The sequence below is a fragment of the Leucopleurus acutus genome (assembly GCF_964270905.1).
Source record: "Leucopleurus acutus genome assembly, chromosome: 4".
NCBI lineage: Eukaryota > Metazoa > Chordata > Mammalia > Artiodactyla > Delphinidae > Leucopleurus > Leucopleurus acutus.
The window spans coordinates 105,007,492-105,032,654 of record NC_139146.1 but is presented as its reverse complement, the minus strand read 5'-3'; positions in this window follow the sequence as shown (position 1 = coordinate 105,032,654).

Here is a 25,163-nt window from a genome sequence, read left to right as displayed (position 1 = left end):
TGAAATCGGTTTCCTGCAATTCTGCCCCGCTTTCAACTCCTCTTGGCTGCCTTACTTCAATATATTTTTGGAAGTTACCTGTCATTTATAACTCTGCAGGTTTGTGAATTACAGTGCCCCTGAGCTCCTTTCTTCAACTCGCTTTCTTGTGAGCTGGCCGCAACACCACAGGATTGCTTCGGACCCTAGTTTGGTTCCGGCACGGCATGCTGAGCCTTTAGTTAATTCCTCTTCCTGGTGGGAAATGAGAGTTAAATTTGCCCGTCCGGACACCTCCACCTAGTGTCTCATTGGTTCTCCCTATTCCTGTTCAATTTCCACAGAAATTGGAAACTGGGCCAAACAGGAGGTTAAAGGCACTGACTCTCCAAGTGGGGAGAGTGTTAGTAAAGCGTCTGGAATGTTGCACCCAAGTACCAGGGGACAAAAACTGAGACACATTTGAACACGTTTCCCGATCACACGGTGGATCATACTCTGGGTTCCACATGCATGTTTTAGCTGAAGGAAGAATCCCTTAAACCTGGAGAGTTGAGACCCATGGAATGGGTACCATGCAATATGACTTCAAAGGGTCTGCATTTGCTCACCGAACCTCACCAATCCTATCACTGCTGCGTTTATGCCACTGTACACACGCTTGATTCTCTTTCGGAGACATATAAATCCGTAGGTTTTAAGATTATTTGTAGTCAGGTATATTCTTAGGCGTTTAATATGGGGTGTTGAGTCCACTTCGTTGAGCAAGGAGTAGCTCTTTTCTATTACATATTTGGCTTATGGAACGGTATCTGTGCTAATTTCAATCTCCGGTTTTATAAAGCACCCCAACTCACCTTTCCCCTTAAGCAAGCATAAGTTGGTTTTCTCCATTTGACACCCTGTTCTGTTTTGTAATTCAGTTCCTGTGTAGCCAAGTTTACATTCCGTGTAGTAGTGATATCTTATGATATTTCTTTTTCTGTGTGACTTATTTCACTTAGAATCATCGTACCTGAATCCACTCATTATGCTGCTATGGGCCTGATGACATAGATTTCATTGCTGAGTGATACTGCATTGTACGTAAGTACCACAACTTCTTTATCCATTTTTCGCTTTGTGTGGTATTGAACTTGTACCGTAAACGAGGTTCTTGTAAACAGAGCCGTCCCAAACTTTGGAGTGGGTGTGTCTTTTTGATTTTAATTTTCCTAAGCTATAGGACCATAAGTGGAAGTGCCCTTGGCTTTGTTGCTTTGTTTTTTGGATGTTTCAGGAAACACCATACACTTCTCCAGAGTGGGTGCTGGCAATTTACATCCCGCCCATCAGCATAACAAGGCTCCCAGTTCTCCATGGCCTGTCCTGCCTTTCTGGATTTTACACTTTTTTCAGATGGCCCTTTTGACCGGGGGGCAGTGAGACTTCATTGTAGTGCAGATTTCCTTTGCAAGCTTGCTTGGTTGGCCAAAAAGGGCGTATGCGTCTTTTCCTGAATATATTCAGGAAAAGACGCATACGCCCTTTTTGGCCAAGTGCATCATTGTGGACGTTCTGCCTCTTTTCCTATGCTTTACATGCAATTCCAGTCTACCTTCTGAAATCGGTTTCCTGCAATTCTGCCCCGCTTTCAACTCCTCTTGGCTGCCTTACTTCAATATATTTTTGGAAGTTACCTGTCATTTATAACTCTGCAGATTTGTGAATTACAGTGCCCCTGAGCTCCTTTCTTCAACTCGCTTTCTTGTGAGCTGGCCGCAACACCACAGGATTGCTTCGGACCCTAGTTTGGTTCTGGCACGGCATGCTGAGCCTTTAGTTAATTCCTCTTCCTGGTGGGAAATGAGAGTTAAATTTGCCCGTCCGGACACCTCCACCTAGTGTCTCATTGGTTCTCCCTATTCCTGTTCAATTTCCACAGAAATTGGAAACTGGGCCAAACAGGAGGTTAAAGGCACTGACTCTCCAAGTGGGGAGAGTGTTAGTAAAGCGTCTGGAATGTTGCACCCGAGTAACAGGGGACGAAAACTGAGACACATTTGAAAACGTGTTCCGATCACACGGTGGATCATACTCTGGGTTCCACATGCATGTTTTAGCTGAAGGAAGAATCCCTTAAACCTGGAGAGTTGAGACCCATGGAATGGGTACCATGCAATATGACTTCAAAGGGTCTGCATTTGCTCACCGAACCTCACCAATCCTATCACTGCTGCGTTTATGCCGCTGTACACATGCTTGATTCTCTTTCAGAGACATATAAATCCATAGGTTTTAAGATTCTTACTAGTCAGGTATATTCTTAGGGGTTTAATATGGGGTGTTGAGTCCACTTCGTTGAGCAAGGAGTAGCTCTTGTCTATTACATATTTGGCTTATGGAACGGTATCTGTGCTAATTTCAATCTCTGGTTTTATGCTGCACCCAACTCACCTTTCCACTTAAGCAAGCATAAGTTGATTTTCTACATTTGACACCCTGTTCTGTTTTGTAATTCAGTTCCTGTGTAGCCAAGTTTACATTCCGTGTAGTAGTGATATCTTATGATGTTTCTCTTTCTGTGTGAATTATTTCACTTAGAATCATCGTACCTGAATCCACTCATTATGCTGCTACGGGCCTGATGACATAGATTTCATTGCTGAGTGATATTGCATTGTACGTAAGTACCACAACTTCTATATCCATTTTTCGCTTTCTGTGATATTGAACTTGTACGGTAAACGAGGTTCTTGTAAACAGAGCCGTCCCAAACTTTGGGGTGGCTGTGTCTTTTTGATTTTAATTTCCCTAAGCTATAGGACCATAAGTGGAAGTGCCCTAGGCTCTGTTGCTTTGTTTTTTGGATGTTTCAGGAAACACCATACACTTCTCCAGAGTGGCTGCTGGCAATTTACATCCCGCCCATCAGCATAACAAGGCTCCCAGTTCTCCATGGGCTGTCCTGCCTTTCTGGATTTTACACTTTTTTCAGATGACCCTTTTGACCCGGGGGCAGTGAGACTTCATTGTAATGCAGATTTCCTTTGCAAGCTTGCTTGGTTGGCCAAAAAGTGCGTATGCGTTTTTTCCTGAATATATTCAGGAAAGAACGCATACGCCCTTTTTGGCCAAGTGCATCATTGTCGACGTTCTGCCTCTTTTCCTATGCTTTACATGCAATTCCAGTCTACCTCCTGCAATCGGTTTCCTATAATTCTGCCCCGCTTTCAAGTCCTCTTGGCAGCCTTACTTCAATATATTTTTGGAAGATAGCTGTCATTTATAACTCTGCAGGTTTGTGAATTACAGTGCCCCTGAGCTCCTTTCTTCAACTCGCTTTCTTGTGAGCTGGCCGCAACACCGCAGGATTGCTTCAGGCCCTAGTTTGGTTCCGGCAGGGCATGTTGAGCCTTTGGTTAATTCCTCTTCCTGGTGGGAAATGAGAGTTAAATTTGCCCGTCCAGACACCTCCACCTAGTCTCTCATTTGTTCTCCCTCTTCCTGTTCATCTTCCGCAGAAATTGCAAACTGGGCCAAACAGGAGGTTAAAGGCACTGACTCTCCAAGTGGGGAGAGTGTTAGTAAAGCGTCTGGAATGTTGCAGCCGAGTACCAGGGGACGAAACCTGAGACATATTTGAACACGTTTTCCGATCACATGGTGGATCATACTCTTGGTTCCACATGCATGTTTTAGCTGAAGGAAGAATCCCTTAAACATGGGGAGTTGAGACCCATGGAATGGGTACCATGCAATATGACTTCAAAGGGTCTGCATTTGCTCACCGAACCTCACCAATACTATCACTGCTGCGTTTATGCCACTGTACACACGCTTGATTCTCTTTCGGAGACATATAAATCCATAGGTTTTAAGATTCTTACTAGTCAGGTATATTCTTAGGCGTTTAATATGGGGTGTTGAGTCCACTTCATTGAGCAAGGAGTAGCTCTTGTCTATTACATATTTGGCTTATGGAATGGTATCTGTGCTAATTTCAATCTCTGGTTTTATGCAGCACCCAAACTCACCTTTCCCCTTAAGCAAGCATAAGTTGGTTTTCTACATTTGACACCCTGTTCTGTTTTGTAATTCAGTTCCTGTTTAGCCAAGTTTACATTCCGTTTAGTAGTGATATCTTACGATGTTTCTTTTTCTGTGTGACTTATTTCACTTAGAATCATCGTACCTGAATCCACTCATTATGCTGCTATGGGCCTGATGACATAGATTTCATTGCTGAGTGATATTGCATTGTACGTAAGTACCACAACTTCTTTATCCATTTTTCGCTTTGTGTGATATTGAACTTGTACCGTAAACGAAGTTCTTGTAAACAGAGCCGTCCCAAACTTTGGGGTGGCTGTGTCTTTTTGATTTTAATTTCCCTAAGCTATAGGACCATAAGTGGAAGTGCCCTAGGCTCTGTTGCTTTGTTTTTTGGATGTTTCAGGAAACACCATACACTTCTCCAGAGTGGCTGCTGGCAATTTACATCCCGCCCTTCACCATAACAAGGCTCCCAGTTCTCCATGGCCTGTCCTGCCTTTCTGGATTTTACACATTTTTCAGATGGCCCTTTTGACCGGGGGGCAGTGAGACTTCATTGTAGTGCAGATTTCCTTTGCAAGCTTTCTTGGTTGGCCAAAAAGGGCGTATGCAGTTTTTCCTCAATATATTCAGGAAAAAACCCATATGCCCTTTTTGGCCAAGTGCATCGTTGTGGACGTTCTGCCTCTTTTCCTATGCTTTTCATGCAATTCCCATCTACCTCCTGAAATCGGTTTCCTGCAATTCTGCCCCGCTTTCTAGTCCTCTTGGCGGCCTTACTTCAATATATATTTGGACGATAGCTGTCATTTATTACTCTTCAGGTTTGTGAATTACAGTGCCCCTGAGCTCCTTTCTTCAACTCGCTTTCTTGTGAGCTGGCCGCAACACTGCAGGATTGCTTCAGGCCCTAGTGTGGTTCTGGCATGGCATGCTGAGCCTTTGGTTAATTCCTTTTCCTGGTGGGAACTGAGAGTTAAATTATCCCGTCCAGACACCTCCAGCTAGTCTCTCATTGGTTCTCCCTATTCCTGTTCATCTTACACAGAAATTCCAACTGGGCCAAATAGGAGGTTAAAGGCACTGACTCTCCAAGTGGGGAGAGTGTTAGTAAAGCGTCTGGAATGTTGCACCCGAGGACCAGGCGACGAAAAGTGAGACACATTTCAACACATTTCCCGATCACACGGTGGATCATACTCTGGGTTCCACATGCATGTTTTACCTGAAGGAAGAATCCCTTAAACCTGGAGAGTTGAGACCCATGGAATGGGTACCATGCAATATGACTTCAAAGGGTCTGCATTTGCTCACCGAACCTCACCAATCCTATCACTGCTGCGTTTATGCCGCTGTACACACGCTTGATTCTCTTTCGGAGACATATAAATCCGTAGGTTTTAAGATTATTTCTAGTCAGGTATATTCTTAGGCGTTTAATATGGGGTGTTGAGTCCAATTCGTTGAGCAAGGAGTAGCTCTTGTCTATTACATATTTGGCTTATGGAACAGTATCTGTGCTAATTTCAATCTCTGCTTTTATGCAGCACCCCAACTCACCTTTCCCCTTAAGCAAGCATAAGTTGGTTTTCTACATTTGACACCCTGTTCTGTTTTGTAATTCAGTTCTTGTGTAGCCAAGTTTACATTCCGTGTAGTAGTGATATCTTATGATGTTTCTTTTTCTCTGTGACTTATTTCACTTAGAATCATCGTACCTGAATCCACTCATTATGCTGCTACGGGCCTGATGACATAGATTTCATTGCTGAGTGATATTGCATTGTACGTAAGTACCACAACTTCTTTATCCATTTTTCGCTTTGTGTGGTATTGAACTTGTACCGTAAACGAGGTTCTTGTAAACAGAGCCGTCCCAAATTTTGGAGTGGGTGTGTCTTTTTGATTTTAATTTTCCTAAGCTATAGGACCATAAGTGGAAGTGCCCTAGGCTCTGTTGCTTTGTTTTTTGGATGTTTCAGGAAACACCATACACTTCTCCAGAGTGGCTGCTGGCAATTTACATCCCGCCCATCAGCATAACAAGGCTCCCAGTTCTCCATGGCCTGTCCTGCCTTTCTGGATTTTACACTTTTTTCAGATGGCCCTTTTGACCGGGGGGCAGTGCGACTTCATTGTAGTGCAGATTTCCTTTGCAAGCTTGCTTGGTTGGCCAAAAAGGGCGTATGCGTCTTTTCCTGAATATATTCAGGAAAAGACGCATACGCCCTTTTTGGCCAAGTGCATCATTGTGGACGTTCTGCCTCTTTTCCTATGCTTTACATGCAATTCCAGTCTACCTTCTGAAATCGGTTTCCTGCAATTCTGCCCCGCTTTCAACTCCTCTTGGCTGCCTTACTTCAATATATTTTTGGAAGTTACCTGTCATTTATAACTCTGCAGATTTGTGAATTACAGTGCCCCTGAGCTCCTTTCTTCAACTCGCTTTCTTGTGAGCTGGCCGCAACACCACAGGATTGCTTCGGACCCTAGTTTGGTTCTGGCACGGCATGCTGAGCCTTTAGTTAATTCCTCTTCCTGGTGGGAAATGAGAGTTAAATTTGCCCGTCCGGACACCTCCACCTAGTGTCTCATTGGTTCTCCCTATTCCTGTTCAATTTCCACAGAAATTGGAAACTGGGCCAAACAGGAGGTTAAAGGCACTGACTCTCCAAGTGGGGAGAGTGTTAGTAAAGCGTCTGGAATGTTGCACCCGAGTACCAGGGGACGAAAACTGAGACACATTTGAACACGTGTCCCGATCACACGGTGGATCATACTCTGGGTTCCACATGCATGTTTTAGCTGAAGGAAGAATCCCTTAAACCTGGAGAGTTGAGACCCATGGAATGGGTACCATGCAATATGACTTCAAAGGGTCTGCATTTGCTCACCGAACCTCACCAATCCTATCACTGCTGCGTTTATGCCGCTGTACACATGCTTGATTCTCTTTCAGAGACATATAAATCCATAGGTTTTAAGATTCTTACTAGTCAGGTATATTCTTAGGGGTTTAATATGGGGTGTTGAGTCCACTTCGTTGAGCAAGGAGTAGCTCTTGTCTATTACATATTTGGCTTATGGAACGGTATCTGTGCTAATTTCAATCTCTGGTTTTATGCCGCACCCAACTCACCTTTCCACTTAAGCAAGCATAAGTTGATTTTCTACATTTGACACCCTGTTCTGTTTTGTAATTCAGTTCCTGTGTAGCCAAGTTTACATTCCGTGTAGTAGTGATATCTTATGATGTTTCTCTTTCTGTGTGAATTATTTCACTTAGAATCATCGTACCTGAATCCACTCATTATGCTGCTACGGGCCTGATGACATAGATTTCATTGCTGAGTGATATTGCATTGTACGTAAGTACCACAACTTCTATATCCATTTTTCGCTTTCTGTGATATTGAACTTGTACGGTAAACGAGGTTCTTGTAAACAGAGCCGTCCCAAACTTTGGGGTGGCTGTGTCTTTTTGATTTTAATTTCCCTAAGCTATAGGACCATAAGTGGAAGTGCCCTAGGCTCTGTTGCTTTGTTTTTTGGATGTTTCAGGAAACACCATACACTTCTCCAGAGTGGCTGCTGGCAATTTACATCCCGCCCTTCACCATAACAAGGCTCCCAGTTCTCCATGGCCTGTCCTGCCTTTCTGGATTTTACACATTTTTCAGATGGCCCTTTTGACCGGGGGGCAGTGAGACTTCATTGTAGTGCAGATTTCCTTTGCAAGCTTTCTTGGTTGGCCAAAAAGGGCGTATGCAGTTTTTCCTCAATATATTCAGGAAAAAACCCATATGCCCTTTTTGGCCAAGTGCATCGTTGTGGACGTTCTGCCTCTTTTCCTATGCTTTTCATGCAATTCCCATCTACCTCCTGAAATCGGTTTCCTGCAATTCTGCCCCGCTTTCTAGTCCTCTTGGCGGCCTTACTTCAATATATATTTGGACGATAGCTGTCATTTATTACTCTTCAGGTTTGTGAATTACAGTGCCCCTGAGCTCCTTTCTTCAACTCGCTTTCTTGTGAGCTGGCCGCAACACTGCAGGATTGCTTCAGGCCCTAGTGTGGTTCTGGCATGGCATGCTGAGCCTTTGGTTAATTCCTTTTCCTGGTGGGAACTGAGAGTTAAATTATCCCGTCCAGACACCTCCAGCTAGTCTCTCATTGGTTCTCCCTATTCCTGTTCATCTTACACAGAAATTCCAACTGGGCCAAATAGGAGGTTAAAGGCACTGACTCTCCAAGTGGGGAGAGTGTTAGTAAAGCGTCTGGAATGTTGCACCCGAGGACCAGGCGACGAAAAGTGAGACACATTTCAACACATTTCCCGATCACACGGTGGATCATACTCTGGGTTCCACATGCATGTTTTACCTGAAGGAAGAATCCCTTAAACCTGGAGAGTTGAGACCCATGGAATGGGTACCATGCAATATGACTTCAAAGGGTCTGCATTTGCTCACCGAACCTCACCAATCCTATCACTGCTGCGTTTATGCCGCTGTACACACGCTTGATTCTCTTTCGGAGACATATAAATCCGTAGGTTTTAAGATTATTTCTAGTCAGGTATATTCTTAGGCGTTTAATATGGGGTGTTGAGTCCAATTCGTTGAGCAAGGAGTAGCTCTTGTCTATTACATATTTGGCTTATGGAACAGTATCTGTGCTAATTTCAATCTCTGCTTTTATGCAGCACCCCAACTCACCTTTCCCCTTAAGCAAGCATAAGTTGGTTTTCTACATTTGACACCCTGTTCTGTTTTGTAATTCAGTTCTTGTGTAGCCAAGTTTACATTCCGTGTAGTAGTGATATCTTATGATGTTTCTTTTTCTCTGTGACTTATTTCACTTAGAATCATCGTACCTGAATCCACTCATTATGCTGCTACGGGCCTGATGACATAGATTTCATTGCTGAGTGATATTGCATTGTACGTAAGTACCACAACTTCTTTATCCATTTTTCGCTTTGTGTGGTATTGAACTTGTACCGTAAACGAGGTTCTTGTAAACAGAGCCGTCCCAAATTTTGGAGTGGGTGTGTCTTTTTGATTTTAATTTTCCTAAGCTATAGGACCATAAGTGGAAGTGCCCTAGGCTCTGTTGCTTTGTTTTTTGGATGTTTCAGGAAACACCATACACTTCTCCAGAGTGGCTGCTGGCAATTTACATCCCGCCCATCAGCATAACAAGGCTCCCAGTTCTCCATGGCCTGTCCTGCCTTTCTGGATTTTACACTTTTTTCAGATGGCCCTTTTGACCGGGGGGCAGTGCGACTTCATTGTAGTGCAGATTTCCTTTGCAAGCTTGCTTGGTTGGCCAAAAAGGGCGTATGCGTCTTTTCCTGAATATATTCAGGAAAAGACGCATACGCCCTTTTTGGCCAAGTGCATCATTGTGGACGTTCTGCCTCTTTTCCTATGCTTTACATGCAATTCCAGTCTACCTTCTGAAATCGGTTTCCTGCAATTCTGCCCCGCTTTCAACTCCTCTTGGCTGCCTTACTTCAATATATTTTTGGAAGTTACCTGTCATTTATAACTCTGCAGATTTGTGAATTACAGTGCCCCTGAGCTCCTTTCTTCAACTCGCTTTCTTGTGAGCTGGCCGCAACACCACAGGATTGCTTCGGACCCTAGTTTGGTTCTGGCACGGCATGCTGAGCCTTTAGTTAATTCCTCTTCCTGGTGGGAAATGAGAGTTAAATTTGCCCGTCCGGACACCTCCACCTAGTGTCTCATTGGTTCTCCCTATTCCTGTTCAATTTCCACAGAAATTGGAAACTGGGCCAAACAGGAGGTTAAAGGCACTGACTCTCCAAGTGGGGAGAGTGTTAGTAAAGCGTCTGGAATGTTGCACCCGAGTACCAGGGGACGAAAACTGAGACACATTTGAACACGTGTCCCGATCACACGGTGGATCATACTCTGGGTTCCACATGCATGTTTTAGCTGAAGGAAGAATCCCTTAAACCTGGAGAGTTGAGACCCATGGAATGGGTACCATGCAATATGACTTCAAAGGGTCTGCATTTGCTCACCGAACCTCACCAATCCTATCACTGCTGCGTTTATGCCGCTGTACACATGCTTGATTCTCTTTCAGAGACATATAAATCCATAGGTTTTAAGATTCTTACTAGTCAGGTATATTCTTAGGGGTTTAATATGGGGTGTTGAGTCCACTTCGTTGAGCAAGGAGTAGCTCTTGTCTATTACATATTTGGCTTATGGAACGGTATCTGTGCTAATTTCAATCTCTGGTTTTATGCCGCACCCAACTCACCTTTCCACTTAAGCAAGCATAAGTTGATTTTCTACATTTGACACCCTGTTCTGTTTTGTAATTCAGTTCCTGTGTAGCCAAGTTTACATTCCGTGTAGTAGTGATATCTTATGATGTTTCTCTTTCTGTGTGAATTATTTCACTTAGAATCATCGTACCTGAATCCACTCATTATGCTGCTACGGGCCTGATGACATAGATTTCATTGCTGAGTGATATTGCATTGTACGTAAGTACCACAACTTCTATATCCATTTTTCGCTTTCTGTGATATTGAACTTGTACGGTAAACGAGGTTCTTGTAAACAGAGCCGTCCCAAACTTTGGGGTGGCTGTGTCTTTTTGATTTTAATTTCCCTAAGCTATAGGACCATAAGTGGAAGTGCCCTAGGCTCTGTTGCTTTGTTTTTTGGATGTTTCAGGAAACACCATACACTTCTCCAGAGTGGCTGCTGGCAATTTACATCCCGCCCATCAGCATAACAAGGCTCCCAGTTCTCCATGGGCTGTCCTGCCTTTCTGGATTTTACACTTTTTTCAGATGACCCTTTTGACCCGGGGGCAGTGAGACTTCATTGTAATGCAGATTTCCTTTGCAAGCTTGCTTGGTTGGCCAAAAAGTGCGTATGCGTTTTTTCCTGAATATATTCAGGAAAGAACGCATACGCCCTTTTTGGCCAAGTGCATCATTGTCGACGTTCTGCCTCTTTTCCTCTGCTTTACATGCAATTCCAGTCTACCTCCTGCAATCGGTTTCCTATAATTCTGCCCCGCTTTCAAGTCCTCTTGGCAGCCTTACTTCAATATATTTTTGGAAGATAGCTGTCATTTATAACTCTGCAGGTTTGTGAATTACAGTGCCCCTGAGCTCCTTTCTTCAACTCGCTTTCTTGTGAGCTGGCCGCAACACCGCAGGATTGCTTCAGGCCCTAGTTTGGTTCCGGCAGGGCATGTTGAGCCTTTGGTTAATTCCTCTTCCTGGTGGGAAATGAGAGTTAAATTTGCCCGTCCAGACACCTCCACCTAGTCTCTCATTTGTTCTCCCTCTTCCTGTTCATCTTCCGCAGAAATTGCAAACTGGGCCAAACAGGAGGTTAAAGGCACTGACTCTCCAAGTGGGGAGAGTGTTAGTAAAGCGTCTGGAATGTTGCAGCCGAGTACCAGGGGACGAAACCTGAGACATATTTGAACACGTTTTCCGATCACATGGTGGATCATACTCTTGGTTCCACATGCATGTTTTAGCTGAAGGAAGAATCCCTTAAACATGGGGAGTTGAGACCCATGGAATGGGTACCATGCAATATGACTTCAAAGGGTCTGCATTTGCTCACCGAACCTCACCAATACTATCACTGCTGCGTTTATGCCACTGTACACACGCTTGATTCTCTTTCGGAGACATATAAATCCATAGATTTTAAGATTCTTACTAGTCAGGTATATTCTTAGGCGTTTAATATGGGGTGTTGAGTCCACTTCATTGAGCAAGGAGTAGCTCTTGTCTATTACATATTTGGCTTATGGAATGGTATCTGTGCTAATTTCAATCTCTGGTTTTATGCAGCACCCAAACTCACCTTTCCCCTTAAGCAAGCATAAGTTGGTTTTCTACATTTGACACCCTGTTCTGTTTTGTAATTCAGTTCCTGTTTAGCCAAGTTTACATTCCGTTTAGTAGTGATATCTTACGATGTTTCTTTTTCTGTGTGACTTATTTCCCTTAGAATCATCGTACCTGAATCCACTCATTATGCTGCTATGGGCCTGATGACATAGATTTCATTGCTGAGTGATATTGCATTGTACGTAAGTACCACAACTTCTTTATCCATTTTTCGCTTTGTGTGATATTGAACTTGTACCGTAAACGAGGTTCTTGTAAACAGAGCGGTCCCAAACTTTGGGGTGGCTGTGTCTTTTTGATTTTAATTTCCCTAAGCTATAGGACCATAAGTGGAAGTGCCCTAGGCTCTGTTGCTTTGTTTTTTGGATGTTTCAGGAAACACCATACACTTCTCCAGAGTGGCTGCTGGCAATTTACATCCCGCCCTTCACCATAACAAGGCTCCCAGTTCTCCATGGCCTGTCCTGCCTTTCTGGATTTTACACATTTTTCAGATGGCCCTTTTGACCGGGGGGCAGTGAGACTTCATTGTAGTGCAGATTTCCTTTGCAAGCTTTCTTGGTTGGCCAAAAAGGGCGTATGCAGTTTTTCCTCAATATATTCAGGAAAAAACCCATATGCCCTTTTTGGCCAAGTGCATCGTTGTGGACGTTCTGTCTCTTTTCCTATGCTTTTCATGCAATTCCCATCTACCTCCTGAAATCGGTTTCCTGCAATTCTGCCCCGCTTTCTAGTCCTCTTGGCGGCCTTACTTCAATATATATTTGGACGATAGCTGTCATTTATTACTCTTCAGGTTTGTGAATTACAGTGCCCCTGAGCTCCTTTCTTCAACTCGCTTTCTTGTGAGCTGGCCGCAACACTGCAGGATTGCTTCAGGCCCTAGAGTGGTTCTGGCATGGCACGCTGAGCCTTTGGTTAATTCCTTTTCCTGGTGGGAACTGAGAGTTAAATTATCCCGTCCAGACACCTCCAGCTAGTCTCTCATTGGTTCTCCCTATTCCTGTTCATGTTACACAGAAATTCCAACTGGGCCAAATAGGAGGTTAAAGGCACTGACTCTCCAAGTGGGGAGAGTGTTAGTAAAGCGTCTGGAATGTTGCACCCGAGTACCAGGCGACGAAAAGTGAGACACATTTCAACACATTTCCCGATCACACGGTGGATCATACTCTGGGTTCCACATGCATGTTTTACCTGAAGGAAGAATCCCTTAAACCTGGAGAGTTGAGACCCATGGAATGGGTACCATGCAATATGACTTCAAAGGGTCTGCATTTGCTCACCGAACCTCACCAATCCTATCACTGCTGCGTTTATGCCGCTGTACACACGCTTGATTCTCTTTCGGAGACATATAAATCCGTAGGTTTTAAGATTATTTCTAGTCAGGTATATTCTTAGGCGTTTAATATGGGGTGTTGAGTCCACTTCGTTGAGCAAGGAGTAGCTCTTTTCTATTACATATTTGGCTTATGGAACAGTATCTGTGCTAATTTCAATCTCTGCTTTTATGCAGCACCCCAACTCACCTTTCCCCTTAAGCAAGCATAAGTTGGTTTTCTACATTTGACACCCTGTTCTGTTTTGTAATTCAGTTCTTGTGTAGCCAAGTTTACATTCCGTGTAGTAGTGATATCTTATGATGTTTCTTTTTCTCTGTGACTTATTTCACTTAGAATCATCGTACCTGAATCCACTCATTATGCTGCTACGGGCCTGATGACATAGATTTCATTGCTGAGTGATATTGCATTGTACGTAAGTACCACAACTTCTTTATCTATTTTTCGCTTTCTGTGATATTGAACTTGTACGTAAACGAGGTTCTTGTAAACAGAGCCGGCCCAAACTTTGGGGTGGCTGTGTCTTTTGGATTTTAATTTCCCTAAGATATAGGACCATAAGTGGAAGTGCCCTAGGCTCTGTTGCTTTGTTTTTTGGATGTTTCAGGAAACACCATACACTTCTCCAGAGTAGCTGCTGGCAATTTACATGCCGCCCATCAGCATAACAAGGCTCCCTGTTCTCCATGGCCTGTCCTGCCTTTCTGGATTTTACACTTTTTTCAGATGGCCCTTTTGACCGGGGGCAGTGAGACTTCATTGTAGTGCAGATTTCCTTTGCAAGCTTGCTTGGTTGGCCAAAAAGTGCGTATGCGTTTTTTCCTGAATATATTCAGGAAAAAACGCATACGCCCTTTTTGGCCAAGTGCATCATTGTGGACGTTCTGCCTCTTTTCCTATTCTTTATATGCAGTTCCAGTCTACCTCCTGAAATCGGATTCCTGCAATTCTGCCCCGCTTTCAACACCTCTTGGCAGCCTTACTTTAATATATTTTTGGAAGATGGCTGTCATTTATAACTCTGCAGGTTTGTGAATTACAGTGCCCCTGAGCTCTTTTCTACAACTCGCTTTCTTGTGAGCTGGCCGCAACACCGCAGTATTGCTTCAGGCCCTAGTGTGGTTCCGGCATGGCACGCTGAGCCTTTGGTTAATTCCTCTTCCTGGTGGGAAATGAGAGTTAAATTTGCCCGTCCGGACACCTCCACCTAGTCTCTCATTGGTTCTCCCTATTCCTGTTCATTTTCCACAGAAATTGCAAACTGGGCCAAACAGGAGTTCAAAGGCACTGACTCTCCAAGTGGGGAGAGTGTTAGTAAAGCATCTGGAATGTTGCACCCGAGTACCAGGGGACGAAAACTGAGACACATTTGAACACGTTTTCCAATCACACGGTGGATCATACTCTGGGTTCCACATGCATGTTTTAGCTGAAGGAAGAATCCCTTAAACCTGGAGAGTTGAGACCCATGGAATGGGTACCATGCAATATGACTTCAAAGGGTCTGCATTTGCTCACCGAACCTCACCAATCCTATCACTGCTGCGCTTATGCCGCTGTACACACGCTTGATTCTCTTTCGGAGACATATAAATCCATAGGTTTTAAGATTCTTACTAGTCAGGTAGATTCTTAGGCGTTTAATATGTGGTGTTTAGTCCACTTCGTTGAGCAAGGAGTAGCTCTTGTCTATTACATATTTGGCTTATGGAACGGTATCTGTGCTAATTTCAATCTCTGGTTTTATGCAGCACCCCAACTCACCTTTCCCCTTAAGCAAGCATAAGTTGGTTTTCTACATTTGAGGCCCTGTTCTGTTTTGTAATTCAGTTCTTGTGTAGCCAAGTTTACATTCCGTGTAGTAGTGATATCTTATGATGTTTCTTTTTCTGTGTGACTTATTTCACTTAGAATCATCGTACCTGAATCCACTCATTATGCTGCTACGGGCCTGATGACATAGATTTTATTGCTGAGTGATATTGCATTGTACGTAAGTACCACAACTTCTTTATCCATTTTTCGCTTTCTGTGATATTGAACTTGTACCGTAAACGAGGTTCTTGTAAACAGAGCCGGCCCAAACTTTGGGGTGGCTGTGTCTTTTGGATTTTAATTTCCCTAAGCTATAGGACCATAAGTGGAAGTGCCCTAGGCTCTGTTGCTTTGTTTTTTGGATGTTTCAGGAAACACCATACACTTCTCCAGAGTGGCTGTTGGCAATTTACATGCCGCCCATCAGCATAACAAGGCTCCCAGTTCTCCATGGCCTGTCCTGCCTTTCTGGATTTTACACTTTTTTCAGATAGCCCTTTTGACCGGGGGGCAGTGAGACTTCATTGTAGTGCAGATTTCCTTTGCAAGCTTGCTTGGTTGGCCAAAAAGGGCGTATGCGTTTTTTCCTGAATATATTCAGGAAAAAACGCATACGCCCTTTTTGGCCAAGTGCATCATTGTGGACGTTCTGCCTCTTTTCCTATTCTTTACATACAATTCCAGTCTACCTCCTGAAATCGGTTCCCTGCAATTCTGCCCCGCATTCAACTCCTCTTGGCAGCCTTACTGCAATATATTTTTGGAAGATAGCTGTCATTTATAAGTCTGTAGGTTTGTGAATTACAGTGCCCCTGAGCTCCTTTCTTCAACTCGCTTTCTTGTGAGCTGGCCGCAACACCGCAGGATCTCCTCAGGCCCTAATCTAGTTCCAGCATGGCACACGGAGCCTTTGGTTAATTCCTCTTCCTGGTGGGAAATGAGAGTTAAATTTGCCCGTCCAGACACCTCCACCTAGTCTCTCATTGGTTCTCCCTCTTCCTGTTTATCTTACGCAGAATTTGCAAACTGGGCCAAACAAGAGGTTAAAGGCACTGACTCTCCAAGTGGGGAGAGTGTTAGTAAAGCGTCTGGAATGTTGCACCCGAGTACCAGGGGACGAAAACTGAGACACATTTGAACACGTTTCCCGATCACACGGTGGATTATACTCTGGGTTCCACATGCATGTTTTAGCTGAAGGAAAAATCCCTTAAACATGGAGAGTTGAGACCCATGGAATGGGTACCATGCAATATGACTTCAAAGGGTCTGCATTTGCTCACCGAACCTCACCAATCCTATCACTGCTGCGTTTATGCCGCTGTACACACCCTTGATTCTCTTTCGGAGACATATAAATCCATAGGTTTTAAGATTCTTACTAGTCAGGTATATTCTTAGGCGTTTAATATTGGGTGTTGAGTCCACTTCGTTGAGCAAGGAGTAGCTCTTGTCTATTACATATTTGGCTTATGGACCGGTGTCTGTGCTAATTTCAATCTCTGGTTTCATGCAGCACCCCAACTCACCTTTCCCCTTAAGCAAGCATAAGTTGGTTTTCTACATTTGACACCCTGTTCTGTTTTGTAATTCAGTTCCTGTGTAGCCAAGTTTACATTCCGTGTAGTAGTGATATCTTATGATATTTCTTTTTCTGTGTGACTTATTTCTCTTAGAATCATCATACCTGAATCCACTCATTATGCTGTCACGGGCCTGATGACCTAGATTTCTTTGCTGAGTGATATTGCATTGTACGTAAGTACCACAATTTCTTTATCCATTTTTCGCTTTCTGCGATATTGAACCTGTACCGTAAACGAGGTTCTTGTAAACAGAGCCGTCCCAAACTTTGGGGAGGCTGTGTCTTTTTGATTATTATTTCCCTAAGCTATACGACCATAAGTGGAAATGCCCTAGGCTCTGTTGCTTGGTTTTTTGGATGTTTCAGGAAACACCATACACTTCTCCAGAGTGGTTGTTGGCAATTTACATCCCGCCCATCAGCATAACAAGGCTCCCAGTTCTCCATGGCCTGTCCTGCCTTTCTGGATTTTACACTTTTTTCGGATGGCTCTTTTGACCGGGGGGCAGTGAGACTTCATTGTAGTGCAGATTTCCTTTGCAAGCTTGCTTGGTTGGCCAAAAAGGGCGTATGCGTTTTTTCCTGAATATATTCAGGAAGAAACGCATACGCCCTTTTTGGCCAAGTGCATCATTGTGGACGTTCTGCCTCTTTTCCTATGCTTTACATGCAATTCCATTCTACCTCCTGCAATCGGTTTCCTGCAGTTCTGCCTTGCTCTCAGTGCCTCTTCATAGCCTTACCTCAATATACTTTTGGAAAATAGTTGGCCTTCATAACTCTGCAGGTTTTTGAATTGCAATGGCCCTTAGCTCCATTTTTCAGCTCTTATTTTTGTGATCTTGCCTCATATCCACAGGATTTCTTCAGGACCTATTCTTCTTCTGGGACGCCTTGCTCTGCCTTTGGTTAATTCTTCCTCCTGATGTGAAATTAGAGTGACATGTGCCCATTGAAACCGCTACAGCTATTTTCTCACTGGTTCCCCCTATTCCCATTCATTTTCCGCACTAACTGCAGACTGTGCGATTCCGGAACTTAAAGGCATTGACTCTCCATGTGGAGATGTTTTTAGTAAAGTGGCTGGAATGTTGATCCGGAGCCCCAGGAGAGGAAAATGAGGTGCATTTTAGAAACCTTTCCCGATCATATGGTATACCATCCGCTGGATTTCCCATGCATGGTTTAGCTCTAGGAAGATTCCCTTCAACTTGGAGTGTTGGGACCCTTGGAATAAGTAGCATGAAGTATTGCATTAAACTTTCGGCAGTTGCTCACCAAAGCTCACCAATCCTTTCAGCCCCAAGTGTCCAGCCTTATGTCTTATCCAGCTGTGGGTTTATATGTGGTCATTCTAGGTTGCATCACAGCCCCTGAGCGAATTTTGTAAGAATTTTTCTCTCTTTCATTGTTTCTGCGTTTTGGTTTTAAAATTTATTTCTATAATGGGGTTTAGCTCATTTTCACTACTGTGTTTGTGCCGCTCTGTGCACACTTGATTCCCTTATGGAGAGATATCAATACATGGGTTTTAAGATTCTTATTACTCAGATATATTTCTCTGCGGTGTATAGGGTGTGTTGAGGCCAGTTCATTGAGCAAGGTGTAGATCTTGTCTGATACCTATTTGGTTTATTGAACGGTATCTGTGCTAATTTCAAACTCTGGTTTTATGCATCACCCCACCTCTCCTTTCCCCTTAAGCTGACATAAGTGTGTTTTCTAAATGTGAGACACTGTTCTGTTTTGTAATTCATTATTTGTGCAGCCATATTTATCCTCCCTCTATAAGTGATATCTTATGATATGTTTCTTTTTCTGTTTGACTTATTTCAAGTAGTATTATCGGACCTAAATCCACTCTTTATCCTTCTACTAGCCTTATTACATTGATTTCATGGTGAAGAGATATTCCATTGTACATAAGTACCACATTTTCTTTATCCATTGTTCTCTTTCCTGGGATATTTAAGGTGTACTGAAGTTGAGGTTCTTGTAAACAGAGTAGCCCTAAACTGTGGTGTGCTTGTGTCTTGTTGATTTTTAGACTTCCTTAGATATACTCCCGTGATTGGAAGTGCCCTATGCTCTGTCGCTCTGTTTTTTAGATGATTTAGGAACCACCATACACTTCTCCAGAGTGGCTCTCGGCAGTTCACACACTGTCCATCAGCGTATAAAGGCTCCCTGTTCTCCATGGCCTGTCCTGCATTTCTGGTGTTTACAATTTTTTCGGATGGCCCTTTTGACCGGTGGGAAATGAGACTTCTTTGTTGTGCACATTTGCATTGCTTGCTTGCTTGGTTGCCCATAAAGTGCGTATGCGTTTTTTCCTGGATATATTCAGGAAAAAACGCATACTCCCTTTTGGGCCAACTGCATCATTGTCGAAATTCTGCCGCTTTTCATGTGCTTTAAAGGCGAGTCCAATCTATCTCTTGAAATCTGTTTCTTGCAATTCTGTCTTGCATTCAGATCCTCTTCTTTGCCTTACCTCAACATATTTTTGGACGTTAGTTTTCATTTATAACTCTGCAGGTTTGTGAATTGCAGTGACCCTGAGCTCCATTTTTTAAGTTGCTCTTTTGTGAGCTGGCCTCAAAACCGCAGGATTGCTTCAGGCCCTATTTTGGCTCCGGCGAGGCGGGCTGAGCCTTTTTTTAATTCTTATTCTTAATGGGAAATTAGAGTGACATGTGCCCGTCCAAACCCCTACAACTATTCTCTCATTGGTTCCCCCTGTTCCCGTTCATCCTCCTCACAATTTGCAAAATGTGTGAAACAGAAGTTTAAATGTGCTGATTCTCTAAGTGGGGAGATTCTAAGTAACGTGGCTGGAATGATGAACAGGAGCACCAGGAGAGGATAAATGAGGTGCATTTTAGACACATCTCCCGATCACATGGTGTACAGTCCTCTGGGTTTTCCATGCATGTTTTAGCTGTAGGAAGATTCCTTGAACCTGCAGATTTGGGACCCATTGAATGGGTACCAGGTAGTATTACTTTAAAGGGTGTGCATTTCCTCACCCAACCTCACATTTCTCTTAGCGTGAGCAGTTTCCAGCCTTATGTCTCATCCTGCTGTGGGTCTAGATGTGTTCAATCCATGTTGCATCACCGTCCCTGAGGAAAAGTTGTAAGAGGTTTTCTCTGTCTCTCTGTCGTTTATTTTTTTCAATTTATTACTATATTGGTCATAGCTGATTTTCAAAGCTCTGTTTCTTGCTGCTGTACATCCACTTGATTCACGTACAGAGAGACATCAATAAATTCTTTTTCAGATTCTTACCAGTCATAGATATTCTTTTCCGGTGACTTGAGTGTGCTGAGTGCAGTTCTTTTAGCTACCGTGTAGGCCTTGTTGATTATCAGTTTGGTATTTGGAATGGTATCTTTGCTAATTTCAACCTCCTGGATGATGCCTCACCCCTCCCCACCTTTCCCGTTTAGCAGCCTCACGCGTATTTTCTACATATTTGACTATGTTTTTGTTTTGTAATTTATTTCATGTGTAGCCATTTTGGATTCCACCTTTAAGTGATATCTTATGATATGTGTCTTTTTCTTTTTGAATTACGTCACTTAGAATGATCATACGTAACTCCTCCGGAGTTGTTACAACTGGCCATATTTCATTGATTTCCAGGCTGAGTAATATTCCACTCTACATAAGTACCACATCTCTATCCATTTTTTCCCTCCAGAGACATTTAAGTTATATCCTAGTCGAGGATCTTTTAAACAGAGGGGCAGTAAACATTGGGGTGCCTGTGTCCTCTCGATTTTTGTTTTTCCCAAGATATACGCCCATGAGTGCAAGTGCCCTATGCTCTGTAGCTCATTTTTTAGATGCTTTAGTAAACACAATACACTTCTCCAGAATGGCCGTTGGCAATATACATTTCCACTATAAGCCTCACAGGGCTCCCTCTTCTCCTTGCCCTGTCCTGCATTTCTGGCGTTTACACTTTATGAGGATGGCTCTTCTGACTGATGCGAAGTGATATCTTTTGTAGTATTGATTTCCAGTGCCCACCTGTTTGGTTGGCTAAAAAAGTGTATGCCCTTTTCTTGAATATATACAGAAAAAAACACATACAGCCTTTTTGGCCAACTGCAATGTCGGCAATGTTCAGCCCCTTTTCTTGTGCTTAATGGCGAGTCCTTTCTACCTCCTCAAATCCCTTTCCTGCCATTCTCCCTTGCTTGCCAATCCTTTTCTCTGACTTTCCTCAAGACATTTTTCAGTGATAGATATTTTCAACTCTGCAGTTTCGTGAATTTTACTGCCCCTGAGTTCCATTGTTCAACTTGTGTTTATGGGAACTGGCCACAAAGCAGTGGGATTTCCTCAAGCCCTATACTGTTTCCATGGGCAACCCTAGCCTTTGGTCAATTCATCTTCCTGATTGGAAATTAGAGTGACATGTGCCTGTCTGAACACCTAGGACTTGTCTCTCATTGTTCCTCATCCTTCCGCTTCATCCTCTGGACAAATTCCAAACTGTACGCAACAGGATGTTGACAGTGTTGACATCTCCAAGTGGGGAGACTGTTAGTAAAGACGCTGGAGGGGTGAACCCGAGCACCAGGAGATGAGGAGATGAGATGCCTTTTCCAAACTCTTCCCGATCAGACGGTATACCATCCTCTGGATGTGACAGACATGTTTTAGCAGTAGGAAGAGTCCCATTCATGTAAGGAGAACACCAGGGCTTTTTCAAAATCAGTGTCTCCCCGAAACCCAAACTGGGGAGTTTTTTAAGCTACGGCTACACATATGTTCATTAAGGGCCTTGGGAAGTAGGCAGAGTGCAAACTTTAGATGACTGAAGTCTTCAGGGTCAGAAGCACTCACCACTGGCTTCCCTTAGGTTACACTTTAACTGTCATTGATAGATGATGTCAATAAAAATATCTGTTCTTTTTCCGATTATTTCCCCTTATAGGTTATTGCACAATATTGAGTGTAGTTCCCTGTGCTATACAGTAGTTCCTTGTTGATGATCTATTTTATACATAGCAGTGTGTATGTGTTAATTCCAAACTGTTAATTTATCCCTCCTCCCACCTTTCCCCTTTGGTAATAATAAATTATAAGATTTTATACTTCTCAGAAATGGGGGAGCTGAAAGAGAGGTATCATTTTCAATGGAAAAGCATTTAAAACAAGATTGAAGCTTTAACCAAGATTATTAGATGTACATCCTTGGAAAGAAATCACTTCATTTCTCTAATATTGACCTGACAAATAAGACAAACCTTTTCACTGAACTTGCTTATAATAAAGTGATGGAAATATCAAATGGAAGTGTTAGAAACATCTTATTTTACCCGAGCCTTATAAACTGTTCTATGTTAACTACATTTTGGCTCACACATCTGTTCATTGAAGTTACAATAGTCTCAATTTCTGTTACTGATCCTCCAGAGTGGACCCCAACAAGGGTCCCCCTGCCCAGTGTCATTGGGGCCAACAGATCGAGACTGAGTTTGGTTCCCAAGCAAAGGAAACTTTATATTTTCATCAGAGAATGGAGAGGTGAGAGCATGCACTACCCCGTGGGCTGTGGGCTGGGCTGCTGTGTAGAGATCCTGTCAGAGTCAGTGGGAGGGAGGGGGCGGAGCTCTCAAGGGCCGGGTTGGCTGCAGCTCAGGCTCTATATCTCGGAGTCTGCACTGGGCCCCAGGAGCTGAGGTGTCGACCCAGCCATTCTGCACCAGGAAATCTGGTCTGAAGTGCCGGGTGTGGAACCTCTGCATGCGGGACCCTAGGAGCACGTGAAATTAGACAAAGCACAAAGGATAAAAAAGGTCAGACTTGACTTTATTGCCCAGATTGTATTTTTATCTCCCAGGGATTTTTAATGGGCTTTGCTGGGGACAAACCCCTCCTCTGCCTTTTGTCCCGTTCCTCATTCTTGGAGTGCTGAGGGTGCAGACCCTTCTTCTGTAACTGCTGAGTGCTGAGTTGGGAGCCCTCATACCAGGGGACGAGGGTCAGAACTTCTCCCCAGCAGCCTCCAGGTGACGTTGATTGGCCCCAGGACCCCTGCCTCCCTGCTCGTCCGCCTGAGCACCAGCATTGGAAGTGTTATAGATTCTAATGACCTTTAAGGGTCCAGGAAAGAGATGTGCAGAGACGCTGTGGGGGCCGGTTTCACCCTGCCCCACATTTGTTCGGCCACCTTAGGCTGACCGTTTCTGCCAGCCTAGATGCTCTGACCAGTAGTCTGCTCTTTCTTCAATTAGGCCCCTGAATTAATGTAAAAACAGCACCAGGTGTCAGAGCCCTGCCCGCTCAACTCCCAGACAGTCCAGGGTCAGTGGTGATCAAGGACCATGATGGCCACTGAGTCAACAGCCTTTTGAAGTAAACAGGAGTCCAGCCGGTCTTATTGGCCACCATCATCACGGTGTCTGTAGGCTTTTCTATGGTGACAGTGTGATATACGGTTCCCCCGCCAAGATTATTAGCTCCCCTCCGGGTGCAGGAAGTCCTGCAAGCAGTAGTCTACTCCTTCGGGACACACTATTGTTGTTTTATGAGAGAAACTCCAGGTCAAGTGATGTTCACACGAGTCGTCATGGTGCCCTGTTGCCCCCGGTTATCTCTCTGGATGTTGGAGTTGGAGGGCCTCCTCACTTGAGGTCGGTGTGCCCACGGAGCGAACCCTGCAACTTCAGGGCATGGTTGGTGATTAGGATCACCACGTGGGGTCCTTTTCCCTTAGGAGGGAGGTGGCCTTTTGGGCTGCTGATTTCCAGGTTTTTAGATACCGCCAGTATCTTGGCCAGATGTGGCAGTGGGCCAAGCCCCTTGGTGACTGTAGTTTATCCTACCTGGATGGCATTCTTGCGTTGTTCCATTTCAAGTGGTCCCAGTTTTTGCACTAATTCTCCAATGGCGATTCACCTTTCACCGGGAATGGAAAGGTCAAAGGGTTTAGCTCAATTAGGGAGTTCCAGGGCAAGGGTCTGAATTGACTGCTCTTTCCATTCTTGAAAGGCCACTTCTGGATTCTGTTCAAAAGGATCATCATCTTTTCCTTTCAGTGTTTCATATAGAGGCCCAGCTAGTAGACTGTAGTTAGGGGTGCAGAAGCAGCAAACCCTGGCCTCCCCAGGAACCCCTAAGCTGTCTTCTAGTTTTAGAAAGGGGTAAGGCTGCAAATGGTTTCTTCCCTTTCCTGGGATGGGCTTCTCTGACCTTGTGTGAGAATGAAGCCCAGGCAGGTCACCGCAGTCTGTGATATTTGAGCTTTTTCTTGGACAACTTCTATCCTTTATTGGCTTGGTAGTTCAGAGGCCTCCTTAGTAGGGCTGGCAATCAGAATGTCATCTGCATATTGAAGGAGGGTTTCCTTTTCCAGAGGTAGAACTTTTCGGTCTTTAGCTAAGCTTTCCCCAAAGATGGTGTGGGAATTTTTGAACCCTTGGGGCAAGACGGTCCGGAAGTATTGTTTTAGTTGTGTGTTGAGACCTGCCACCCACAAGCCAAAATTTCTTGTGACTCTGGGACTAATGGAATACAAAAGAAGGCATCATTGAAGACTAATACAGAATACCATGTCCTGGTGGTTGGTAGAATGACCAGCAGGGTGTAGGAATCAGGAGCAACTGGAGGTATATCCTCGGTGGCTTCACTGACTGTCCTGACATCCTTTACCAGGTCCCCAGCAGCCCATGGGGCTCTCGTGGTCAGGCCAATCCCAGGATATGGAGCTCTCCTGGGCAGGTACCCCACCCCCAACCCAGCCCACGGGGCTCTCATGGTCAGGCCCCTCCCAGGATACAGAGCTTCCCTTGCAGGTACCATGGCAGGGCTGGGCACACAGGAACCGTGCACATAGCCCTCATTGAAGAGCAGCCCCAGCTCACCTGTTGCTCAGAGCTGACACAGAGCACCTCAGAGCAGGACTTGAACTAACAAACAGCAGCTCCGACAGGTCTGTGACCCTGGGCATCACTCTGTGTGGCCTCCCTCCACCTGGTCTTCCAGAGACTTCCACTGCACCCAGAGCAGCAGGCCTCTGTCTCCAACCACCACCCACCCCTCCTCTCCCTGACTCCTGGGTTCGTCTCATTAGGAGAGGGTTTTCTTGAAGTTGTCTCCCACTCATGGGCCAGATAAAATGATTAGAAAACAAGCCAAAGCTGCAGCCCCTTGTCTATCCTGACTCTCAGGGGTCCACACCTGTTCCTTGGACATGGCCGATTCAGCAAGTTCCATTTTCTGCAACTGTGAGCCCCTGAGGGGTGATGATTGGCTGACCTGGGCAGCCTTACCGTGCCGGCCAGCCCTCTCCAGGTGTGCCTGGGTTGAGGTCAATATAAATACTACTCCAGGCAGCAAAAGCCCCTGCAGCTGTGCCTGACGCCATTTTCTCTGCCCTGTCAGCAGTCTCGGGGCTGGGCTGGTGGGAAGGAGTGAGAGGCCACGGCTTTGTGGGTGGCCCAGTGTTTGTGGGGCTCTG